The sequence below is a fragment of the Phascolarctos cinereus genome, unplaced genomic scaffold (genome assembly GCF_003287225.1).
Source record: "Phascolarctos cinereus isolate Bilbo 61053 unplaced genomic scaffold, phaCin_HiC Scaffold_726;HRSCAF=1367, whole genome shotgun sequence".
Taxonomy (NCBI): Eukaryota; Metazoa; Chordata; class Mammalia; order Diprotodontia; family Phascolarctidae; genus Phascolarctos; species Phascolarctos cinereus.
The window spans coordinates 376,276,757-376,285,286 of NW_027556098.1; the positions used below are offsets into that span (position 1 = coordinate 376,276,757).

Here is an 8,530-nt window from a genome sequence, read left to right on the forward strand (position 1 = left end):
GCTGCCTAGCTTTTCTTTACTTCCTTGTTAGTTTTCTTTTGTTCTCTGCTGAGCACTTTTTACTTAATTTTTCCCTTCCTTTCCCCTCAAAGGCTACAATTGAGTGTGGATGTACATCTATACGTAGATATCTATAAACATACTTGTATGCACTCATACACATACGTGTAAAACCATATTGTGCTTATTTCCCCCTATCATCTGGTTCTCTGAAGGTGAATAGCATCTTCCTTCATAAGTCCAAGGCTTCCCATGTTTTTCTAAATCGACCAGCTCATCATTTCTTACACCACGGCAATATTGCAACCCAACCCCATCCTTTCTGAGAGATTGTTTATGAAAGTTTTCCTCCCAATTTTCTGCATTCGTTCTGTTCTACATAGGTTTCATTTATACAAGAAAATTTTAATTTAAAATAATCAAAATTATTCTTTTCACATTTCAACAATGCTCTCACCTCATAATATAGTTTAAGGTCTGATACTGCTTACTCTACTTCCTTTACATCTTTTTCCCCTGGTTTCTTTGAAGTTCCTGATCTTTTGCCCTTCCAAACAAACTTTATTATTTTTTCTGACTCAGTAAAATCATTTTTTAGTAATTTAATTGGGATGACATTGAATAAATTGATTAGTTAGATAAAATTGTCATTTTAAAAATTATATTGGCTTTACCTACCCATGAACAGTAAACATTACTTCAATTATGTAGATCTGAATTTATTTGTATAAAAAAGTATTTTATGGGGGCAGTTAGGTGGTACAGTGGATAGATAATTGGCCTGGAGTCAAGAGGACCTGAGTTCAAATGTGGCCTCAGACATTTGACACTAGCTGTGTGACCCTAGGCAAGTCACTTAACTTCAAGTGCCTCACCAAAAAAAAGTATTTTATGTTTATGTTCATAGAGTTCTTGTGTCTGTTTTGGCAAGCATATGCTCAGGTATTTTATGCTGTCTAATGTTTTTAATGGTCTAAAACAGTATTGAATAATATTGCTAACATATAGTGTAGTTTCTCTATTTTTCACTTTTAATTAAATCTATTTTAACTCTAACTTTGTCTGAGATCATGATTACTATCCCTGCTTTTTAAAAAACATACTAAATTCTACTCTGCCCTTTATAAGCAATTGCTTTTTTGTAGCAATCAGGGTTAAGTGACTTCTCAGAGTCACACAGCTAGTAAGTATCAAGGATCCGACGTCATATTTGAACTCGGGTCCTCCTGACTCCAGGGCCAGTGCTCTATCCACTGCACCACCTAGCTGCCCCAATCAATTGCTTTAAAAAAAAATTATTCTCTGACCCTCAGGTAAAAGCAGCACCCAAGGAGCTAAAAGCAACTAGTCCACAAGGCGATTTTGTTGAGACCTGAGAAGCTCTCAGCTGCAACTACAGACATATACTCCTATTCTTAGACACAGCTGCACCCAAAGGCCCACAGCTGGGTTTCAGCTCAATCCACCATAGAACACAGTTCACTCAAATTGCCTGTGTCTGTTCCACAGCTTTCTGGCTCACGGTAGCCAGGGCTACTGTCATGGGGTAGGAGGAAGGAGGAGGGGTACTCAAGCTGCCTCAGCTCTACTGGCATGCTGGCCCACACAGCCCACCCCTTGACCCCTGGCCACCAATAACCGAGAAGACCAGGACCCCCAAAGTCAAATTCACGGAATGACAATACCCACCTCTCTCAAAATTGTGGTAAAGCTGAGAATACCAGCATCCAAGGGCTTGAGGGTAGGGATAAGCTGGAGCCGGCTAGTGCTGTTTCCCAAGAGCTGATTGTTAAATTTTCGGTTTGATCATTTATTTACATGTCAGAAATCAGAGCTTGATGTATTGTTTCACTGATTGTCTAGACTTAAGACAAAAAAAGTTAATACTTAAGATTTATGTTCTATGTGTTCTATATACATACACACACACATACATATATACATAATGCATGTATGCATAAATATACATGTGTGTATGTATGCATATTGGAAAGCTTTGTGGAGAGGTCATTAAACTCAAACAGCAACTTACAGGCAAAGGAGCCACTGTCCTCCATTATATTTTTTCAATCACTGGTGATGTCCAAGCTCATGCCTGCAGGCTCACCAGTGCATCACTGTCAACGTCACTATCTCACTGTTGTTTTTCTATCTAAGCTACTGGCTCTGGCCAGTCTAGCTCTTATCCCACTCAGGAAGGAGACTCTATCAGGAGTGGGGAAGCTGGCGGCAGGGCCATGGCCCTCTAGATCTTCAAGTGGCCCTCTAGGTCCTCAAGTGCAGCCCTTTGACTGAATCCAAACTTCATAGAACAAATCCCCTTCATAAAAGGATTTGTTCTGTAAAACTTGGACTCAGTCAAAAGGCTGCACCCAAGGACCTAGAAGGCCACATGTGGCCTATGTCCCCCACCCCTGTGAGTATAGATTTTATCATTTGTTATGTCACTTTGCCACTTCTGCTTTTCTCCCCCACACTTTTTCCATGGTCATTGTTTTTGTTTTAGGTCCTGATGCGAGACCATCTGAATGGGAAGAGAAAAGCAGGTGGGGATGGGGAGAAGACAGCTTGCTTGCATCTGTCACTAGATGACTGTAGTTTTATTGTCTTCAGCCCTGTTGTTGACTAACAGACCAGCAGCATTGACATTTCAGCAGCCCTTACACGGTTCCAGGGGCCACCTGGCGGCTACTCTGGGAATGGCACATGAAATCATAGGATCTCAACATTTGAGAGTCTTGTCCAGCCGCTTCTTAAGTCACCTCACTTCCCTGGGGTCCAGTTTTGTCATCTACAAAATAAAGAAGTTGTCTAGACATCCTCTATCTAAGGTCACTTCTAGTCCTACATTTATAATCCAACAAACAACACTAGGATTCCCCTTTTTCTCCCTTTTCTTCTCCCCTTCTCTCCCCTATTCCTCTCCCCTCCCCTTCCCCTTTCCTTCCCCTTGTCCTCTCTCCTCTCCCTCCCCTTCCTTCCTCCCCTCCTCTTCTCTCTCCCTCCCCTTCCCTCCCTTTCCTTTCTCTCCCCTCTCTTCCTCTCCTCTCCCCTTCCCTTTTCCTTCCCCCTCTCCTCTCTCCTCTCCCTCTCCTCCCCTCCTCTTCTCTCTCCCTCCCCTTCCCTCCCCTTCCCTTCTCTCTCCTCTCCCTCCCTTTCCCTCCACCCTCCTCACCCCTCTCCCTTCCCTTCCCTCCCTCCCCTCTTGCATTCCCATCCTTCCCTCCCTCCTTTCTCCTTCCTCCCTTCTCCAGCCTAGACAGTACCGTGGTGGAGACGGCCAAGGAGGCTATGGAGACAGCCAAGGCGGACATCACGGGGCTATGCCAAGACATATTCTCCAAAATGGCCACATACCTGACAGGTGAGCTGACAGCCACCAGTAAAGACTATAAACTTCTGGAAAATATCAATAAACTGCCTAGCCTGAAGTATCTAGAAATGAAAGATACTGCAGTAAACATAAGTAAAAATCTAAAGGCCTTAAACCAGAAATCTGCAGCACTCCAGCCTTATCTGGAGCAGATCACTTTAATTGAGAAGCAGTTGGATGCATATGCAAAGAAACTAGAAGCAAAGTACAAGAAGTCAGAGAGGCGATTAAAGAATCCCTTATAGCACAAAGACTTGAACTGCCAGAATGTTTCATAAGAGCTGAAATAAATGGGGCAGAACTTACTGCTATGCTTCAATTCCTAAAAGGAAGCAGTGCTGCTGATCCAAGGAGAATTCCGACCCCCACCCCTAGTTGGATGTGTGTAACTCTGGCCACCCCTTGATGTTTCCTAAACCTGTAGCCCTGGAACCTCATCTTATTGTTTGCTTCACTGCATGCCCTGGACCAAGGCTCAGAAATCAGGAGCAACCCCGTCTGAAGCAGACACAGAGGAGGGGCTCTCGTCTCCCTGTCCCCTCTTCCTCCCCTAGAGCTCCCCCCCCACCCCCTTCATAACCTGTTCCTGAACTTAAATAATAAATGCCAACTTATGAGCCTCCAAAAAAATGAGGATTCCCCAGCATATTCCCCATTTCCTCATTCTTGAAAATGGGCATTCAGCTTAAAATTTGAAACTTGAACACCTCCATGGATAGGGAATTTGCTACTTTATAAAACAGCCATTTCCACATTTGGACAGCTATTATTGTTCAAATGTGTGGATGATAATAAAAATTTGTGTCTCTACGGTATACAAAGTTGGCCAAGTCTTTTAGTTACATTATTTCATTGGAATCTCACAAGGGTTTGGTGCAGTAAGTAACGCAACTATTACAATGTCCATTTTACAGGTGGGAGATGACCAGGAGAGATTAAGTCAAATCAAAAAGCATTTTTTGAACATCTGCTATGCCCCAGGTATTGTGGTAAAAGACAAAAAGACAAAAGAGGACAAAAAGAAAGGGGGAAAAAAACCTGTCCCAGTTCTCCAGAACCTCACGGTCTAATGGAAGACACAATGTGCAAATAACTACGTACAAACAAAACGATTTAGAAACGATCCTCTCAGAAGGAAGGTGCTTTTGACCCAGCAATAGCACTTCCAGGGCTGCGTCCCAAAGAGATCACACAAATGGGAAAAGGACCCACATGCACAAAAATATTCATAGCAGCTCTTTCTGTGGTGGCCAAGAATCGGAAATTGAGGGGATGCCCATTAACTGGGGACTGGCTGAGCAAGTTGTGGTATATGAATGGAATGGAATACTATTGTGCTCTAAGAAATGATGAACAGGTAGACTTCAGAAAAACCTGGAAAGACTTGTATGGACTGATGCTGAGGGAAGTGAGTAGAATCAGGACAATATTCTACACTGTAACAGCAGGATTTGTTGTACCAAGAAATCAGCGAGTGAGATCCAGACATAATTTAAGATGTGGATTTATTAGCGCATGCGTGGCTGCCAGGGGTATGCACATCCAAATCAAGTAGCCTCCATCAGGGGTCGAGCTAGGGTTTATATAGAAAAGAGCATGGGAAAGAAATGCGAGGAACCCTGATGAGGTAATCCAAAGATGCAGGTGTCTTTGGGGGCTATGGATGGGAAAGTGCAGGGAGTATATAGGACAGGGAGGGGGATGGATCTTTGGAGTCTGGCAAGAGGAAGAGTTCTTGGGCTGGTCAAGGACACCCCTCTCCCTCTGTCTTGATGAGAGAATGCTCTGCAACAAGGGAAAGCTTTCTCACAACACAGGAACTTACTGAGGAATTGGGAGGCTTCCAGAGACATGATCTGAGGGCTGGGGCCTGAGCAGCCCAGCTCTGGGTAGCTGTACCAGGGAGAGAGATAAGGGTCATGCTGAGGCCCATGCATGAATAACTGCTAGGCACAGTGTCCTCGGGCTGGGGAGCGGTTGTCAGAGACAGTGTTTCTGAGACTAGGGAGAAATAGGGGCACAAGTACAAGCACAAGTACCTAAGCACCCCATTATTACGGATCAGAGATCACACAAACCAGACCAGGTGTCCTGGTCTCTGGTATAAACATAATTATCTAAAGCAATTATATTGCAAGCTTTCTTATCTATTTGCGTTGGAGGTACGGGCTATGCTGAGCTATGCGAGAGTACATTTCACTATTGTTTAGATTTAGGAGGAAAGAGGTCTGGGGCAAGATTAAGCAGTAATTTCTGCTTTCCGTGGCTTAAAGGGCCCTACTACCTAAATGGCAAAATAATGTTCTGTATTACAGATTGAGTGATGACTAATATTGATAGACTTAACTCTTCTCAGCAATACAAGTATCTAAGACATCTCCAAAGGCCTCACGATGGAAAATGCTATCCACATCCAAAGAAAGAACTATAGAGTTTGAATGCAGATTGAGGCATACTGTTTGCTACTTTTTTTCTTCTGTTTTATTTTGGTTCCTCTTTCTGGTGATTCCTCCTATTGGTTCTAACTCTTCCTTACAACATCACTAATGTGAAAATATGTTTAATAGGAATGTATATGTACAGCCTATATCAGATTGTGCTCTGTCTTTGGGAGGCAGGTGGGGAGGGAGGGGGAGAAAAATTTAAAACTCAAAAGCTATGGAAGTGATTGTTGACAAATCAAAATAAATTAATAAAAAAAAGTTATTGTAACAAAAAGAAAGAAGGAAGGTGCTAAGATTAGATGAGGAATATGGGGAAAGGCTTCTTGCAGAAGGTGGGGTTTTAGCTGAAACTTGAAGGAAGCCAGGGAAGCCAGGAGGCAGGTAAAGGGGGAGAACATTGCAGAAATGGGGGCCATCCAGTGAAATCAGGAGATGGAGTGTCTGGTTTGAGGAACAGGAAGGAGGCCAGTGTCTCTGGATCAGAGAAAGTGTGGAGGGCAGTAAGGTATAAGAATATCGGAAAAGCAGGAAAGCATCAAATAAGGAAGGGCTTTAGAAGTCAAACAGAGAACTTTATACTTGATCCTGAAGGCAATAGGGAGCCACTAGTGTTGACTGAATAGGGGGGTGACATGGTCACACCTGTGCTTTAGGCAGATCAGTTTGACAGCTGAATGGAGGCTGGCATGAAGAGGGTAAAGACAAGGTAGGGAGACCAACCAGCAGGTTACTGCAATAGTCGAGGCTTGGGGCAAAAGGGCCTGTACCAGGTGAGTGGTAGTGTCAGAGGAGAGAAGTGGGCATATATGAGAGAGATCCTATCTTTACGAAGAGAGAGGGGCAGCTAGGTGGCTCAGGGGATAAAGCTCTGGCCTTAGAGTCAGGAGGACCTGAGTTCAAATCTAGCCTCAGACACTTGACACTTACTAGCTGTGTGACCCTGGGCAAGTCACTTAACCTCGATAGTCTCACCAAAAAGAAAAAAAAAGAGGGAGAAACAATAGCACTTGGCAAATGATTGGGTGGGGGAATGAGAGCCAAGGACAGCACGTAGATTGTGAGCATGGATGATTGGAAGGATGGTGGTATTCTCAACAGTAATAGGAAAATGAGGAAGGGGAGAGGGAACATTTGGGGTAAAAGACATTTAGTTCCATTTTGGACATATTGTGTTGTTTTGGGGTTTTTTTGGTAATTTTTTTTTATCTTAAACTTAAATACAAAATGAGAAAAGAAAAAAAACATTACCATGTACACAGCAGATCATGAGAGGATTCAATATGAGACGATAAATTTCCATTTCAAGAAAACCTATATAATAAATACTACATATTGTTTTCAAAGCTGCCCAGCTTTTCTTTGCTTCCTTGTTGGTTTTCTTTTGTTTTCTGCTGGGCACTTTTTCTTAATTTTTCTCCTCCCCCTCCCCCCCAAAGAAGGTTGCAATTAAGTATGGATATATATACATATATATCTATAAACATATACATAGATACACATATGCACTCATACATATATATATATATATATACATATATATATATATATATATGTAAGACCATACTATGCTTATTTTCTCCTATCATCTCTTTCTCTGAAAGTGGATAGTATTTTCCTTCATAAGTCCAAGTCTTTCATGTTTTTCTAAATCAATTAGCTTATCATTTCCTACACCACAGTAAATATTGCAACCCAATTACGTCTTATCTGAGAGTGTATCAATGAAAGTTCCCCTCCCCACAATTTTCCGCATTCTTTCTGTTCTTGACTACATAAGTTTTATTTATACAAGAAAAATGTAATTTAAAATAAGTAAAATTATCCATTTTACACTTCAACAATAATCTCACCTTATAATATAGTTTAAGGTCTCATACTGCTGAATCTACTTCCTTTACATCTTTTCCCCCTGATTTCTTTGTTCTTTTTTTGTTGTTGTTGTTCTTCCAAATGAACTTTGCTGTTATGTTTTCTAATTCATGTAAATTCTAACTCAGTAAAATCATCTTTAGTAATTTAATTGGGATGACATTAAATAAATAGATTAGGTAAAATTGTCATTTTTTAATTATATTGGTTTTACCTACCCATTAACAATAAATATTACTTCAATTATTTAGATCTGAGTTTATTTGTATAAAAATTATTTTATGTTTATGTTCATAGAGTTCCTGTGTCTGTTTTGGCAGGTATATGCTCAGGTATTTTATACTGTCTAGGTAGTTCAAATGGTCTAAAACAATATTGAATGATATTGCTGACACATAGTGTAGTTTCTCTATTTTTCACTTTTGATTAAATCTATTTTAACTTTAATTTAGTCTGAGATCATGATTATTATCCCTGGTTTTTTTACATACAAAATTCTACTCCCACTCTTTATTTTATCTTTGCATGTATCTCTCATTTTTATAGTGTTTCCAAAAGCAACACATTGTTGAGCTGAAATTTTTAATCTGCTATTTCCGCTTTATGGGTAAATTCATCCCATTTGCATTCTAAGCTATAATTGCTTGGGTATTTTCTTCCTTCCTATTTTTCCTCACTCTCCTTCTCACCCTATTTACCTAATCCCTCCTCATTCCTCTGCTTTACTTTTATATGCTACTTTACCCTCCTATTCCTTAACCAACCCACCCCTCTAAGAGTCCTTCCCTCACCCTCTCCCTCCATGTCCCCTTGCCCTCTTATTTCTTCTGAATTTAGAAGACTT

General features: G+C 41.2%; 1 pseudogene; it reads left to right on the forward strand.

Moving 5' to 3' along the window:
- The first annotated feature begins 3,285 nt into the window (after positions 1 to 3,285).
- On the forward strand, positions 3,286 to 3,927 carry LOC144454396 (uncharacterized; annotated as a pseudogene).
- Positions 3,928 to 8,530: the final 4,603 nt, after the last annotated feature.